Raw genomic sequence first — 16223 nt, forward strand, 5'->3', positions numbered from 1 at the left:
AAGAGTCAGACAAATGTCTCAATAGCAAAGAAAAATCCATCAAGGTCATTGCCTTCATCATGCCAGTGAGAATGGGTGAAAAGGGAGCCCTCTACGAACAATTTTGTTTGAAAAGAAAAAAATGAAAAGGAAGGAAATATACAGATATAGAAAGAGAGAAGATGTAGGAAGGTAGGAAGAAAGTTCAATGGATGATGAGTGTAATGATGATGAAGATTATGTAATATTTATGTAAGCAGGGACTGACGAACTTCTGCAATGCAGCTAGCTGAAGTTGTTTAGCCCTGCAAGATAATTAACTGTTAATATGTAAATACAGCTCATGCTGGGATGGGGAAGGAAGCCTGGGTGTGGTTATATAAATCCAATTCAGCCAGGGCTGATGGAGGATCAGTTGTTAGAATGTAACTAATTTGGCTGTTGTGAGGTCACAAACCATACTACCCCCAAATGTAGGAGCTGTAAAATATGACACCGGTGCTTGCAGGATAGACACCATCATTGTAAGGGGTCTCAGATAAAAAAGCTTCCCCTTTCCAGAGTTGAGTGAACTGAGTTGGGGGGAAAAGACTTGAGCCAGCCTGCTTCATGCCTGCCAGGTGTGAGTGGAAAGACTGGTTCAACCTGTTTCTTTCTCTCCCTGTTCTACGGATAGACCTAAAGTAGATTCCATCAGGAGTCTTTTTGTTATTCTAATGGAAGCTGGAATCTTTTGGCCATCCTAGGTGGTGGCTAAAAGTTGAAATCACTGAGGGTATGTCTACACTACAAAGTTAGTTCGAACTAACGGACGTTAGTTCGAACTAACTTTAATAGGCGCTACACTAGCGCTCCGCTAATTCGAATTTAATTCGAACTAACAGAGCACTTAGTTCGAACTAGGAAAACCTCATTTTACGAGGATTAAGCCTAGTTCGAACTAGCTAGTTCGAATTAAGGGGTGTGTAGCCCCTTAATTCGAAGTAGTGGGAGGCTAGCCCTCCCCAGGTTTCCCTGGTGGCCACTCTGGCCAACACCAGGGAAACTCGTCTGCCCCCCTCCCAGCTCCGGACCCCTTAAAGGGGCACGGGCTGGCTACGGTGCCCGTGCCAGGTGCAAGCCTGCCAGCACCCAGCCAGCAGACCCTGCACCTGGCACGGATCGAGCCACCCACCTGATGCCCCCCAGCCCTCCCCCTCTTCCCGGGACCAGGCTGGCGGCTCCCGGGAGCTTGCCCGGGACCGCAAGAGGTGGGCACCTGCCTGGGCTAGTGCGGACATCGTGGACCTCGTCCACGATCTCCGCACTAGCCACAGGAAAGTGGCCAGCTAGGGCAGGAGAGCTGCCAGCCTGGCCACCCAGGACCAGGTGTGCATGAAAATCAAGGGGTCCATTGAGACCCCCGACCCTGAGCCCTGAGCTTACAATGGCCGTTCTGGGTCAGACCAAAGGTCCATCTAGCCCAGTAGCCTGTCTGCTGACAGCGGCCAACCCTAGGGACTCTGGAGGGGATGGACCGAAGACAGTGACCAAGCCATTTGTCTCGTGCCATCCCTCTCCAGCCTTCCACAAACCTTGGGCAGGGAAACCACTCCTACCCCCTGGCTAATAGCACTCCATGGACCCAACCTCCATGACATGATCTCACTTCCCTTTAAACTCTGTTCTAGTTGTAGCCTTCACAGCCTCCTGCAGCAAGGAGTTCCACAGGTTGACTCTTTGCTTTGTGAAGAACAACTTTCTGTTACTAGTTTGAAGCCTGCTACCCATTCCTTTCCTTTGGTGTCCTCTAGTCCTTCTTTATGGGAACTAATGCAGAACTTTTCTGTATGCACCCTCTCCACCCAACTCCTGCTTTTAGAGACCTCTATCCTGTCCCCCCTCCGTCTCCTCTTTTCTAATCTGAAAAGTCCCAGTCTGTTTAGCCTCTCTTCATATGGGACCTGTTCCCAACCCCTGATAATTTTAGTTGCCCTCCCCTCTCCCACCCTCTTTTCCCCTCTCCCACCTCCTTTTCCCAGTCTCCCCCAGTTTTGTTCAATAAAGACAGATTCCATTTTTGAACACAATTGTCCTTTATTTTGTACATCAAGAAGAGGGGCTAGGGAAGGGTAAGTGGAAGGAGGTCAGGGAGGAATGGGGTACGAGCCCCCGATGGGGAGGACTGGGCTGGATCTGTGGGCTTCTGGGGGGGAAGCTCTCCTGCAGCCCCCCAATTTCCCCCTCTCCCCAGATGGCAGCCTGCGGCAAGTGCAGACGGTCTGATGGCCGAGTGGTGTGATGTGCCCAGTGTGGGTACTCCGGGCAATCCAACCCAGGACTGCTTTGCAAGCGGGACCCCCCTGAGAACTGTCTGTCCGGGGTGCGGGTCGGGACCCTTTAAGCACAGCCCTCGGCTAGCCTGAGACAGCAGCTCCACGCTCTAAGTCCTCCTCTGATGCCCTGCCGGCACTGCTTCCGGCCATCCTTAAGCCTGGTTCAGGGTCCACTTAACGTGGACATGCTAGTTCGAATTAGAAAAACGCTAATTCGAACTAGTTTTTTAGTCTGGATCCGTTAGTTCGAATTAGCTTAGTTCGAATTAACTAATTCAAACTAAGTTAGTTCGAATTAACATTGTAGTGTAGACGTACCCTAAGAGCTGAAGTCACTGGTTTGGCCTAGAGCCAGAACCATTGCGACTGATGGGCAGCTGGTGGGAAATACCGGCAGGCAGCAGGGTGGCTGGTGGGAATGACTGGCGGGTAGCCGGTAGGAGCAGCAGCAGGCGGCCAGCAGAAGAAGCAGCTGGTGGAGCAAGCAGACCACAGGAGCAGCACAAAGGTGGCATGGCCTCAAGCTCAATGAATGGAGTCATCAGGGTGATGTGTTGGGGTCCACACTCACTAAACAGAGCTGTAAGTGGGGTGGGGTAGGGAGAAAGTTTGGGTAAGTGAAGGAAACCCTTATATTGTTGGACTAATGAGCCTGAGAGGCAAAGGATATAGCTCAATCCATTTGAGCTGGGACAGTTACTTGTGCAGGGGGGGAGGGACTTATGAACTCTGTTCATGGTATTTTCTCAAGCTAATGCCATGTGACCTCTCTCCCTCCTCCATTAAAAGTTTCTTTTCTACACTCACACTCTGTGCTTGCGAGTGGGGAAGCATTGCCTCTCAGAGATGCCCAGGGGTGTGTGAATTTCCCAGGCTTCTGGGTGGGGGCTCAAGCCAGTTCTATGTGAGATGAATGAAAAGGGAAGCCTAGATACTGAACCCGGCCCTACCTGCTGGTGGCACTACCTGGTAGAAATGTTACATTTATATGATGGTGGCATCTAGATATATCAACCAGGGATTGGGGTGCCATTGTTCTGCATGCATATGTATATATGCTTTTTTTATAGGTGTCTCCATCCATGATGCTGCAAGATAGCTGTCTTTTTCTGGAATAATGCAACTCACAAACCCCGCCTGGGATGCAATGTATTAAAACTAAAACATTCTTAGTTTTGGCTGTGGATTAGCTTTTCAGTGCATGTAAAACTGTTCTCCTGGAGAAAACTTTTCCACCTAACCAGGTTGAGGGAGGAGGTGTAAGTAGTAGTAGATGAAGGACGAGGAGGAGGAGGAAGAGGAAGTGGTATATCCCCAAAAAAACCACTCCACTGGGAAAGACAGCAGAGCAGAAGGTTCCATGAAGTATATTAAGGTTCTCACAAGTACAAACCTAAATTATTTAAGGAAGTATAGTAAAAGCAGAGTTTATTACGTTACCACCTTCCCAATAGCATTTGGAAGAAGCACAAAGATCTAAGCAGTCCTCCCAAGCATAGAAAGAATGTAAGGATTGATATAACCCTCTCCTCCTACTGTTCACCACTCATAGCCATTTTCTATATCCCCCACGCAGGAACCCCCTTAGTGCTGGCAGTATAGTTAACTCTTGTGATTTTATCACAAGTTTTGCAATATTTGTTGTTTGTCATTAGGGCCCAGCTGTTGCATCAGGTTATTACCTTAAATCTTAGCTAGCATTGAATGAAATAGTAAGTGTCCCACCCTTACATTTTCAGAGAAAAGCTGCAATGCCAAAAGGCAAACACAAAGAACCCCACTTTTATTTTTTTTAATCACACCATTGACAAGCCAGTCTCTGGATTTTTGAAGCCTGAGTCATGAGTGCTTGTGGTTGGCAATATTGGTGTAGCATGGTGCAGAGGAAGAATTATCTTTACTTCCATTGCAAACTTCCAATCCCTATTATTCATCTGAACTTAAATCTCCTATCTGTCATATTGAATATTCAATGTATTGAATGTATTTCAAATTACTGTTTCAGACTGTGGATGTTATCAAAGGTACTTATCAACTACTGTCCAACCTTCAGAGTGAGAGTCCGCTTTGTTAAAAGTTGATTTATACACTAGCGATCACAGAGATGCTAAAGTTCCTATTTTAAAGTTAGCAAAGAAAACATATTGGCTACATCTAGACTGGCATGATTTTGTGGAAATACTTTTAATGGAAAAGTTTTTCCGTTAAAAGTATTTCCGCAAAAGAGCATCTAGATTGGCAGGGATGCTTTTGCACAAAAAGTGCATTTGTGCAAAAGCATCCGTGCCAAGTATAGACACACTTTTGCGCAAGAAAGCTCTGATGGCCATTTTAGCCATCGGGTTTTCTTGTGCAAAAAATTAAGGTGCCTGTCTACACTGGCCCTCTTGCACAAGTATTCTTGCGCAAGAGGGCTTATCCCTGAGTGGGAGCGTCAAAGTATATGCACAAGAAGCACTGAATTCTTACATTAGAACGTCAGTGCTCTTGCACAAATTCAAGCAGCCAGTGTAGACAGCTAGTAAGTTTTTGCGCAAAAGCAATTGCTTTTGCGCAAAATCTTGCCAGTCTAGACGCACCCCTCGTGGGCTTGAGAAAAAATACATTTAGTCTGGTATTAATTAATGTGACAGAGAAGGACTTGGGTTTGGGGCTTGTGACTGTGCTGCTAATCCTCCTTAATCACACAGACAGGATGAGAATTGAATTACTAAATCTTTCAAAGAGCTGATCATTCTTTGTTAAGTTTAAAAGAGAAATCCTGGAGCTAAAATCTAGCAGTTATCATACCTAGGATTTGTCACTTGGCTGGACAATAAAAAAGCCAGAAATGCTAAAGTATACTGAGTACATTACAACAAATATATACACTGTTTTTATAGAGTCTAAAACTCTTCAAAATTAAGCACAAACTGATTTAAGATGTTGCATTAAAGAAGTCAATTATTTGATACAGACCCCACTGATAGATCAGAATATTTCTGTTGGATGTGTATTTATGAAATAATGTCTTTGTAATGGAGCACATGAACCCCAAGTTTGGCCCAAAGGAATTAAAAGGCAATGCTGGGCCCAGCTAGCCCTCCCCACAAGCCCACAAAAAAACCTCTAGTTGGAGAGGTGAGTTAAAAGGCTTTAGTATAGAGCTACTGTTGCAGGAAAAGACTTTCATTCTTTTACTGCACCATAGGAAAACTGTGTTGTTGTTCGTCCATCATGGTCGATGAAGACCTCAGCACCACTAAGACTGGATACAATGTGTCCAAAGATGACTTATCAGGCCAATTCGGGCACCAAATGTCCTGGAACATGTCGGGCAGACATGTGTAGGCTTTGCAATCGTTGCGCTGGTAGCTTTGGACTTGCGCAGCATGCACTTGTGTTGTGCTTCAGAGATGCACCTTGTTTCGAGAGCTTGGCATCCCTTGTAGATGAGACTGCGCCAGGCAGGGCGGTTGTGTGCCAGTGATTCCCAGGTGGTTGTATCAATTTCAAACAACTTCAGGGAGGCCTTGAGTGTGTCTTTGTAACGTTTCCTCTGTCCACCATGCGAGCGTTTACCAGTAGAGAGTTCTCCAAAAAGGAGCTGCTTAGGTATACGTTCGTCCGGCATACGAATGTCATGTCATGTCATGTCACGTCATAGGAAAACGAGGGCTATTGCTGATCACCCACCCTCTGAAAATCAAGCCTCATTTTTTTCTCTAGTTGAGCATTCAGAATTACTAGCCACTTACAGAAGTCTTGCCTGTTGTTCTGTAATTGTTTTTTAAACCTCTTATGTCCTTAGGAAAAATATTTTTACAATAAAATATAATATATTAAATACAAAAAAAATCAGAAGATTCATGACAATTACTAAATTCTTCCATTTGGATTTTAGACAGTGAAGAAAAAGAGAAAGGATTAGAGATGAACTATATGCCAAAGGGGGGGAGGGGAAGGTATCTACGAAGCCAAAAAGAAAACATTATGAAAATTTGTGGTTAAAAGCCAACCTACACAGCTGATATTTTCCTAGCCAACTAAAAACTTTTGCTATTAATTGATAATCATCTCATTTTAAGTGATTATTCACTATTGTTAGACCGTCTAAAAATCAAGTGACCTATTTCTTATTGTTAATATTATGGAGGAACTAAAAGTTCAGAGAACTGACTTTTTTTTCAGGAAAATACTATTATTAATTATTTGTATTTCCATAGAATTTAGGATCCGATAGGCATGAACCAAGACCCCCATTGCATGTTTTTTTAATCTACATTTACTGAATACCTACTGACTTGTTGTAATATGGAACTATTTAAAGTCTGATTGCACATGCACATGTGTGTTTGTGTATAATCCAGATGGGAGAGATTTGTAAATGTCACAGGATCTTTCCAATCCCTTTTCTTTCAATAAGCATTAGTTTATTTATTCTGTAACTGTAGTTGATGCAGCAGAAATGCTACCAGATGGGTTTTCCCCAGTGGGGAGACTAGACTTTTTAACTACTTTATAAACTATACCAGTAAAAAAGGAGAGAAAAAAATTGAAGATGCTTTATATAGTACCTCCTCTCAATAAACTCTTCTTTATTAGAATGATGTAATCTTCTCAGCATAGATGAACAAAAGCATTTATATTTGGTATTTTTCCTCTCTTACATTTGTTTTGGTTAGGGCTGTCAAGCGATTCAAAATGTTAATCGCAATTAATCACATGCAACTACCCTTTGAAATGCCATGGTGGCATTTCAATGGGGCAGCGCTGCATGGAGCCCAGGATCAGCTGGAGATCCCTGCTGGCTCTGGGCTCCATGCAGCCCTGCCCCTTGGAAGCGCCATGGAGATGTTTCCAAGGGGCAGAATAAGGTGGAGCCCGAGGTCAGGTGGAACATCCAGCCAACCCCAGGCTCCTTGCAGCATAGCAGCACTTCAAAAGGGCTTTGCAACAGCAGAGCCAGGGATCAGCTGGAGTCCCCAGCTCCGCTTGAGCTGCCCCTTTGAAATGCTGGAGCGGCACAGCATTAACGCCTGCAATTAACACATTAATTTTTTTAATGTGTTAATCCTGTCCTGCATTAATTTCAGGTGCTAACACAGGTCTATTGACATCCCTAGGTTTGGTTTCACTCAAAGTGCCAATTCAACAATACTCTAATATTAAACCAAAACATCATTGATTAAGTTCTTTGTTGAACTAAAGGAAACTTTTATGTGTGGCTTTATTGCAGAATCAGTCACATGTACATACAGCCAGTACAATATTAGTATTTCTCTCCTCTCTAATAATAGCTGATTCTGCATTTGTAATGTGTCCATTAACATAGTATTCCCTTCTCTAATGTTTTTGTTAGATGATATCTGAGTGCCACCTTCCTAGAGTTATTTGGACTCTTCTTCAAGCCACATTGTGGACTGCTGAGATCCAACTGACTGAACAAATACTACCCCCCTTGAGCATCTAGCTCTCAGAGAATCCATTGAAAGGAAGAAAGGCTTGCCCAGGAACTCTTTGCTTCTCGGGTACCATCCAGGTTATGTCTACACTACAGAGTTTTTTGGAAAAACTCCAATTATGTCCACACTGCAGTTGCATTCTTCCGAAAGAAAATCGAAAGAACAGAGGGGTTTTTCCAACATTGGTAATACTCATTCTACAAAAAGCTTTTTTGGAAAAAGGCACATGTAGATGGAGACAAGGGAGTTCTTTTGAAAGAACAGCAAAGAGGAAAAAGCACGGATGCCCTGGTGGCCACTCCATCCATAGTAATCACAGCTGAAATGAGAGTTAGTGTCCATTCAGTCTGGACTCTATCTTTCGAAAATGCAGATCACTTTTTCGATATGCTTTGGCAGTGTGGACATTCTCTTTTCATTTCCGGAAAAGCTTCTTCTGAAAGAAGCCTGCAGTTTAGACATCGCCCCAGATGCTGATTTTCCTGTACCTCTTGACAGACAATTCTGGCTTTTAAGGGTGCTGCACCACTACTGAATGTTCCAGATCCTCAGTCACAGATGTGCAGACTTTCTAGAAGGTAAAAACAGGGTGTAAATGAGCACTAAGGTTTAATCAGAAAACAGATCTCTCTCTCTCTCTTTGTGTATTTATTTGCAGCTTTTCCCTCTTTCCCTCCAATGAACCAAAAGCCTATTCACTGCCAGCTGAAATCTGTAATTTGTATATTATTCTATCTGAAATTCTCCTCTCCATAGTGTTCTTGTCATTGGCACTAGGTCTCTGACTCCTTTTCTGGAAAAGCAGTTTCATTGTATAATACTGGTTTCAGATGAGCTTAAAACCCTGGTGTCAGCAAGAGACAGGAAGATACCATATTACATCAGTGATATCAGCTGTAAACCCACAGCATTTTATTTTGCACTGGTCAGAAGTGAAGTTGTCTATTGTTCTATTAGGAATTAGAAGGGTAAAAAAACATTTTTTACTGCATTAGTGAGTATCTCAGTGATCATAACTGGAGTTATCACAAAGCCTCAGAGTGAGTGCATAAAGCTTGCAGTCTCTTCCCACCAGAATGCCTGAAGCAGCTGCTGGGAGTTCTGCAAAAGCAGCATTTATACTTTTAGGCTAAGCATTGCCATGTTTCAGTGTAGTAGTTGAAAGAGCTGTTATAACTGTCTGATGCCAACATCTAACTCTTACATGGGAATTTTCATTCATAGCTCTCAAAGTGCTCTAAGAAACATTATATCCATTTTACAGATGAGGAAACCGAGGCAACTTGCCCAAGGTCACTCAGCAAGCCAATGCCAGAGCTGGGGCTAGCACCCAGATCTGCTGAGTCCCCATACGGCATATTGCCTTCCTCGTAAGAAGTTTGTGACAAGTTTCAGAGGCTTAGCTGTGTTAGTCTGTTTCTGCAAAAAAATGAGAATTTTTGCACCTTAAAGACTAACAAGTTTGGGCATAAACTTTCATGGACTAGAACCTACTTTCTCTGATTAAGTGGATTCTAGCCCTTGAAAGCTTATACCCAAATATATTTGTTAGTCTTTAACATGGTTAGTCTTTAACACAGGATTATTTGTTGATTATATCCATGTGAATTTATTTAGCAAAAATAAAATTCTAATGACATGTAACCCTTCTGCTAGGCCAATAGCAGCAAGGGCTGGGTTCAGTACCTAGGGGTCCCCTCCCAACAACATAATGCAACACCAGCTCAAGCCCCCACCCAGTGACCTGGGAAATCTTACACACACCTCTGGGCACCTCAAAGAGGCAATTCTTCCCCTCTCGCAAGGACAGAGCAGTAAATCTTTAATAACATGAAGTAACTGACATCAGCCTTAAATTGGGAAAACACCACAACTAGGATTCATAGACCAAACCATGAGCAAAGACCCGCCCCAGCCCAGAATCACCCGAAGTCTCCAAAAGTCCAACATGCCAAAAATCTCTTGGTAGAGACTCCAACACCCCAAAAGTCACCTGGGTGGAACGGGGGAGGCAGGGGGCTGATAAGGGGCACCTTACGTGGTCCTAGGCTTATGGCCCCACCTCTCTGTAGGATTCTGCTGCAGCCTTTAATGCGAACCACTCTGCCACACTCCACCAGCTGTCCCACCAGTAGTTCCCACCAGCCGCTCCGCTGACCACCCGCTAGTTGTTCCCTGAACTGCTCTGCCAGCCGGCCCACAAACTGCTCTGCCAGCAGCTCAGCAATATAGCTTCAGGCTCCCCCGTAGCACTCAGTGAGTTCAGCTCTTAGTAAATTTTAGCTCTTTAGTGATTTCAGCTCATAGTAGGGGAGCCTCAGTGCTGGTGCACCATTGGCCCAAAGTGAATTCAGCTCAGCAGCCTGTAACTAGGCTCCTAGGCTATGTCTACACTGGCGACTTCTTGTGCAAGAACTCTTGTGCAAGAAAACGTCCACACTGCCATGTGCAAGCTGTGCTTTTGTGCAAGAGCATCCATGGCAATGTGAATGCTCTCTTGTGCAAGAACGCTCTGATGGCCATTTTAGCCATAGGGATTTCTTGCGCAAGAAATCCCTGCTGAGCGTCCACACTGCCCTCTTGCGCAAAAACTCCTGCTTACACCTGTTAAAAAAGAATACAGCTCTTGCACAAGAAGCCCTCTCTTACCACGCCGAACTGTAAATCTCCTTGCACAAGAGTGGGTGGGCAGTGTGGATGCTTTCTGGAAGAATGGACGTTCTTGCACAATAACCCGCCAGTGTAGACATAGCCCTAATGGAGTCAAAATTAGCTCTGATATTCCACAGTGGAGAGAGGAGGGGGTGCAGTTGGTGTTTCAGGCCCTTGGGGGGGGGGAACCCACTACCAGGTACAAATACCTGTCTCCAGCCTCTCTCACTTCACTGGGTTTGGAACCCATGCTCCTTGTCTAGCGAGTGCAACTTTGTTGATGGTGAATCCCTCTGTCATAAAACAGTTCCACTGTTCCACTGTCCTTGATTCACATAATCAGGGTAACAATACCCTGCTTTATCCCCCCTGCCTCAATAACAGAGAGACTGGGGATCCCACAGCAGCCAAAGTGACCATTTGGGCTGCTGTGAGCTCACACTAGGCGCGGTGGGTGTGCCTATGCAAATAAGATCAGCCCCTGAAGTCTTTTTGCACCACTCGCCACAATTCACCACCAGATGTCAGGATAGAGCTTATTCTGACCCTGCCTTCAGACAAAATAGAGATGGATTGATGATAATATCTGTTAATATCCAATAGAAAAAAAAGAGGTTTAGATTCAGGCTGGCCTTGAGGCCAATGTTCCCTCTAATTTTTACCACCCATGTTTGGAATAAATTTTAAGTGTACCAAGGTATGTGTGGGTGTGCACCACAGACTGCTGTCTGTGGGTGGCTGAAGGCACTCTGCTAATCATCTGGGGGGCATTTCAGTCTCTCTTGGGCAGACACTCAAGCACTCAGCTTACAGGAAATACTCATCTGCATGCTATTGGAGAGATTTTCACTTCAGTGGGTGTTGAAAGTAACAGACACGTCTCAGGAGTTGCTCAGTTTCTTGTCAGACTGGGTCCTGAAGTCATACCTGGAGAGGGTAATGTCATCCTGAACACAAGTAGAACTGTAGTAGAACCAACCAGACTCAGACTGGAATAAGTTACTCCATCAAACATAACACAGCATGAATGCAAACCCAGAATTTTAATGCTACAGAGAAGAGTTCATGAAAAAATAACATAACATTGAAAAAATTTTTGTAACTATTTAAAAAAAAATTAAAATAGAGTGATAATTGTGCTTTTTAGTATTATACATGCAGGCATCTTATATAGTGCATTACTTATATCCACACTGTTATTTGCTCTGGAATTTGGAGGCCCATTAAAAACAGAGATTCTGATGGAGTAAAAGGGTAGCAAAAAGAGTTCAGTATAATAATAAAACCTCTTTCCATCAGTTGCTTGTCAGTGTTATGGTGCTGTAACAATGACCAATGATGGTTTGAAAACTTTCTCAAGCTGCACAAATAGTGGACTAAAATAAATCACACAATAAGCACTGCAGAGGGGGGACAATCTGATGGCACAGATACTGTATCACTTTCGGAATTAGTATGTAACTCACTACTTTTCCGGGGAGTTAAAATAGAGTTATCAGAAATGTGAACAGGCTGATTCTTTACCTCACGGTAGGATAGCATATACTGCAAGTTAGTGCCCAGAATAATGGTTCTTCCTGCAGTTTTGCTTTACAGATTGAACCTCTCTAGTCTGGCACTCTCTGGTCCAGCAACATTTTTTGGCCCAGTATGCTTTTAGTTAGCCAGATATCCACTTATCGTGGGTGTGGCCAAGTTCTCCGTGGCCCCATACAGTTTGTTTACAGCCACCAGACTTGGCTCTTAGTATTCTGTGTTGTTATTTAGCTCTAATTTACCCCTAAATGTCTTCTAAGAGCCCAGTAAGCAGTGGAAGTGTTGGTAATGCTGCTAGACAATATTGACCTCCAGTGGTTCAGCAAATTCTCTGGTTTGGCACCAGTCAGGTTCCAAATTGGCTGGCATATAAAGGTTCAACCTGTACAAAAAACAAAGCATCTCTCATAAACTCCATCTTGAAGCAAAATGCAGGACAATGTAGCACTTTAAAGACTAACAAGTTGGTTTATTAGATGATGAGCTTTCGTGGGCCAGACCCACTTCCTCAGATCAAATAGTGGAAGAAAGTAGTCACAACCATATATACCAAAGGATACAATTAAAAAAAATGAACAAATATGAAAAGGACAAATCACATTGCAGAACAGAAGGAGGATGCGGGGGGGGGGGGGGGAAGGGGGAGGAAGGAAGGTAAGTGTCTGTGAATTGCTGATATTAAAGGTAGGGAGAGTGGGATGTTTGTGAGTTAATGGTATTACAGGTGATAATTGGGGAAACTGTCTTGGTAATGGGTGAGAAAGTTCAAAGTCTTGTTAAGTCCTTGTTGGCAAGTGTCGAATTTTAACATGAATGACAGTTCAGAGGATTCCCTTTTTGTGGGCATTAATCCTTTGGCGAAGTGTCTGAGATGTTTGTCCAATGTACATAGCAAAACAGATATCAGACAAGATCACAAAGAGAAAACAGTTTCTTGCCACTTTAACCAGAAAGGACACTCTCTAAATGACTTAGCCACCTGCATTCTGCTACAAAGACCTTTTACATCTGCACTTGAAAGGGAATCCTCTGAACTGTCATTCATGTTAAAATTCGACACTTGCCAACAAGGACTTAACAAGACTTTGAACTTTCTCACCCATTACCAAGACAGTTTCCCCAATTATCACCTGTAATACCATTAACTCACAAACATCCCACTCTCCCTACCTTTAATATCAGCAATTCACAGACACTTACCTTCCTTCCTCCCCCTTCCCACCCCCCCGCATCCCCCTTCTGTTCTGCAATGTGATTTGTCCTTTTCATATTTGTTCATTTTTTTTAATTGTATCCTTTGGTATATATGGTTGTGACTACTTTCTTCCACTATTTGATCTGAGGAAGTGGGTCTGGCCCACGAAAGCTCATCATCTAATAAACCATCTTGTTAGTCTTTAAAGTGCTACATTGTCCTGCATTTTGCTTCAACTACCCCAGACTAACACGGCTACATTTCTATCACTAAACTCCATCTTGAACTTGTTTCCAGGGTGGGAAATTTCCTAAACTTTTTTTCTATAAATGCCCATAATCACATCCTACCTTTCTCTTCCAAAGAGTTCTGCCTACCTTCTTTACAGCTCACAGCAAGAATTAATCAGCAGCTGCCTACCTATTTAGCACTTGTTTAGTCGGGAGTCTCCTCACCCTACTGTAGTGAGATTTTGGGGGTAATCTTGTATCATGAGCATTTTTTTCGTAATGTAATGATAACTATTCCATTAGAAGTGCACAAACATACAGTTCAAAGAGATGTCTTTAGTAAAGGCAAGTCCAATGGGGTTGGAGAAAAGACAAATTCTTTCTCTCTCTCACATACATAAACACACAGATGGCATTCATGGCTCCCTTGATGAAGAGCAATAGTGGTTATATCCATGTAGCTCTAGATCCACCAGCTCTTCTTGCTCTTCTCCTTCATGGCACACTCAAATCCATTGTTCCAGGAGAGTAAGACATCACATAGCAGGACTCCATAATGGGCATATAGAGCTCCCCACCCCTGCACAAACTGTCCAAATCCTGTCCCACTTCTCTGTGATCTGAATTTTGATGGCTTTGCTATGGTGGGAAAGCATGGGTAGAATGTGCACCTTCAGGTGAGCCATCTCTGTATGTTGGTAAGAACAACAATCACAAGAGCCCTGCCTTTCAGAGGCTGATAGTTTGACCCTCTCAATTAGCCTTAAGGAACTTTTAAAGAATAAAATCCACTGGACTATGCAGAGAACTTCTGATGGAGTCTTGCTGTTAACTGTGAGATGCTTGTAAAGTGAGCTTGGAGGAACTCTTTGTGGTAGGAATCTGAGGCTTTGTCTACGCATGAAAGTGTAAAGTGCAGCTGCTCCGTGGCATCGCTGTCGTGGCAGAACTTTAAACTAAAAGTGTGGTCATGGCACAAGCACCGGGAGAGAGCGCTCCCAGCGCTCTATGTAAATCACTTAATGAGTGGCATACTAACAGTGCTGTGCGCATAGCTGCCAGTGCTGTAGCCTGGCTCACAATGGCACTTTCCAGTGCTATAACTTGCTGTGCTGGGGGCGGAGGGAGGCTGTTTTTTCATAGTAAATTATAGCTCTGTAGAGTGTCAGTGTAGATTTATCCTGAGCATTGGGCCTTTATGGCTTCATAAATTGAGAGAATTTTCAGTCTTTTTTGGAACTGAGCTCTTCCTGTTCTAATTTGAGCAGTCAGGACCTCCTTGTTTAAAGTTTCATTTTTTACTAATAACTATAGGTAAGTATATACTAATGCCCAAGTTCAACCCTGAAGCCTCTCCTTTGCCTTCTAAAGGGTCATACTAAAGGGTCAAAGTGGGTCGATGCATCCCAGGAAAGAAAACCCACAGAATTGTATGCATTTTTTCTAAATCATTCTCACCAGGTACTTACAAACTAGGATGATGCACAGTATTCAGCTGTGGGAAGTGCCTTGAGTAACTACACAACATAACAGCATGTTATGAAAAGTTTGGGGAGAAAACCTATGTTATCATTATTCCTATTTTGTTGTGTAAGGTCACCTGAACCAGATCCAGATGTTTGCAGTCCACTTATCTATCATTGCCAGACATAGATTTAGAGATTCCCCAATTAAATTTGTTGCTCTTCCTTTAATCTAAAAGAAAATCTTCATCCAGGCTACGTCTAGACTACAAGCCTCTTTCGAACGAGGCTTTCTCGAAAGATACTTTCAAAAAAGCCTCTTTCAAAAAAGCGTCTAGACTACAACCAGTACTTTCAAAAAAGCAAGCCGCTTTTTTGAAAGACAGCATCCAGGCAGTCTGCATTCCATAGTGCCTTTTTTCGAAAGAGCACTTTCAAAAAAAGGCATTATTCCTTGTAAAATGAGGTTTACCACAGTCAAAAAAACTTTTGTGTTCTTTTGATTTACTTTCAAAAGAACATGGCAGAAGCCTAGACGCAGGTAAAGTTTTTTTTCGAAAAAAGGCTACAGTCTAGACACACCTCCAATGACACTCCAACTACAGTACTGTTTTTTCTCATTCTAAATTTTCTTCTACCAAGCAAAGCCATCACAGATTAGAAGCACACTAGCTCCATCTGCTGAATTTTTTTCAGAAAAGCCATTTCATATTTTGTGGAATTACAGCAGAGGTTTAAGCAAAATGCAGGACAATGTAGCACTTTAAAGACTAACAAGATGGTTTATTAGATGATGAGCTTTCGTGGGCCAGACCCACTTCCTCAGATCAAATTCAGCAGAGGTTTATTTAGCCCAGATAATTGAGAGAGAGAGTTCTAGCATGTGACAATGCATGAAACCACCCTTTATCACATCGGTCTGTTACACTGATAATATGCACATTAAAATGTATTTTCAAAACATTTTCTATTAAAAATATAGTCCATTATATTTGTAATTACACTTCCCTGCAACTCTGCAACTCTCCCACACTTCTGCTGACCCCGCATTTGGCTCAGAACATAATTTTTATTTTGTATTTTATGACAGATTTAAGAAAATTTGTTTGCTTTAAAGACATGATTAATTTTTTTTCATTCAAATAACTTTTCTCTATGAGAAATGCCTGTTTTCAATTAAACATTTCTAGGGTTTCAAAAACTGAAGAAAAAACAAACTGAATTTTTTGGTAACAAAGAATTAAGTTATTTTCCATAAACAAAATTTGAAAATGTTTCTGCTTTTTCATTTTCAGTTTCTCAATGAAAAACCTGGAAATTTTTGTCAAAAAGAAATTTCCCTCAGAAAGAGTTGAAAATTTTCTGGTTGATGGTTTTTCATTTTAAACATACTCCTCTCCCTGCAAATA

The sequence above is a fragment of the Pelodiscus sinensis genome, chromosome 5 (genome assembly GCF_049634645.1).
Source record: "Pelodiscus sinensis isolate JC-2024 chromosome 5, ASM4963464v1, whole genome shotgun sequence".
Classification (NCBI taxonomy): Eukaryota; Metazoa; Chordata; order Testudines; family Trionychidae; genus Pelodiscus; species Pelodiscus sinensis.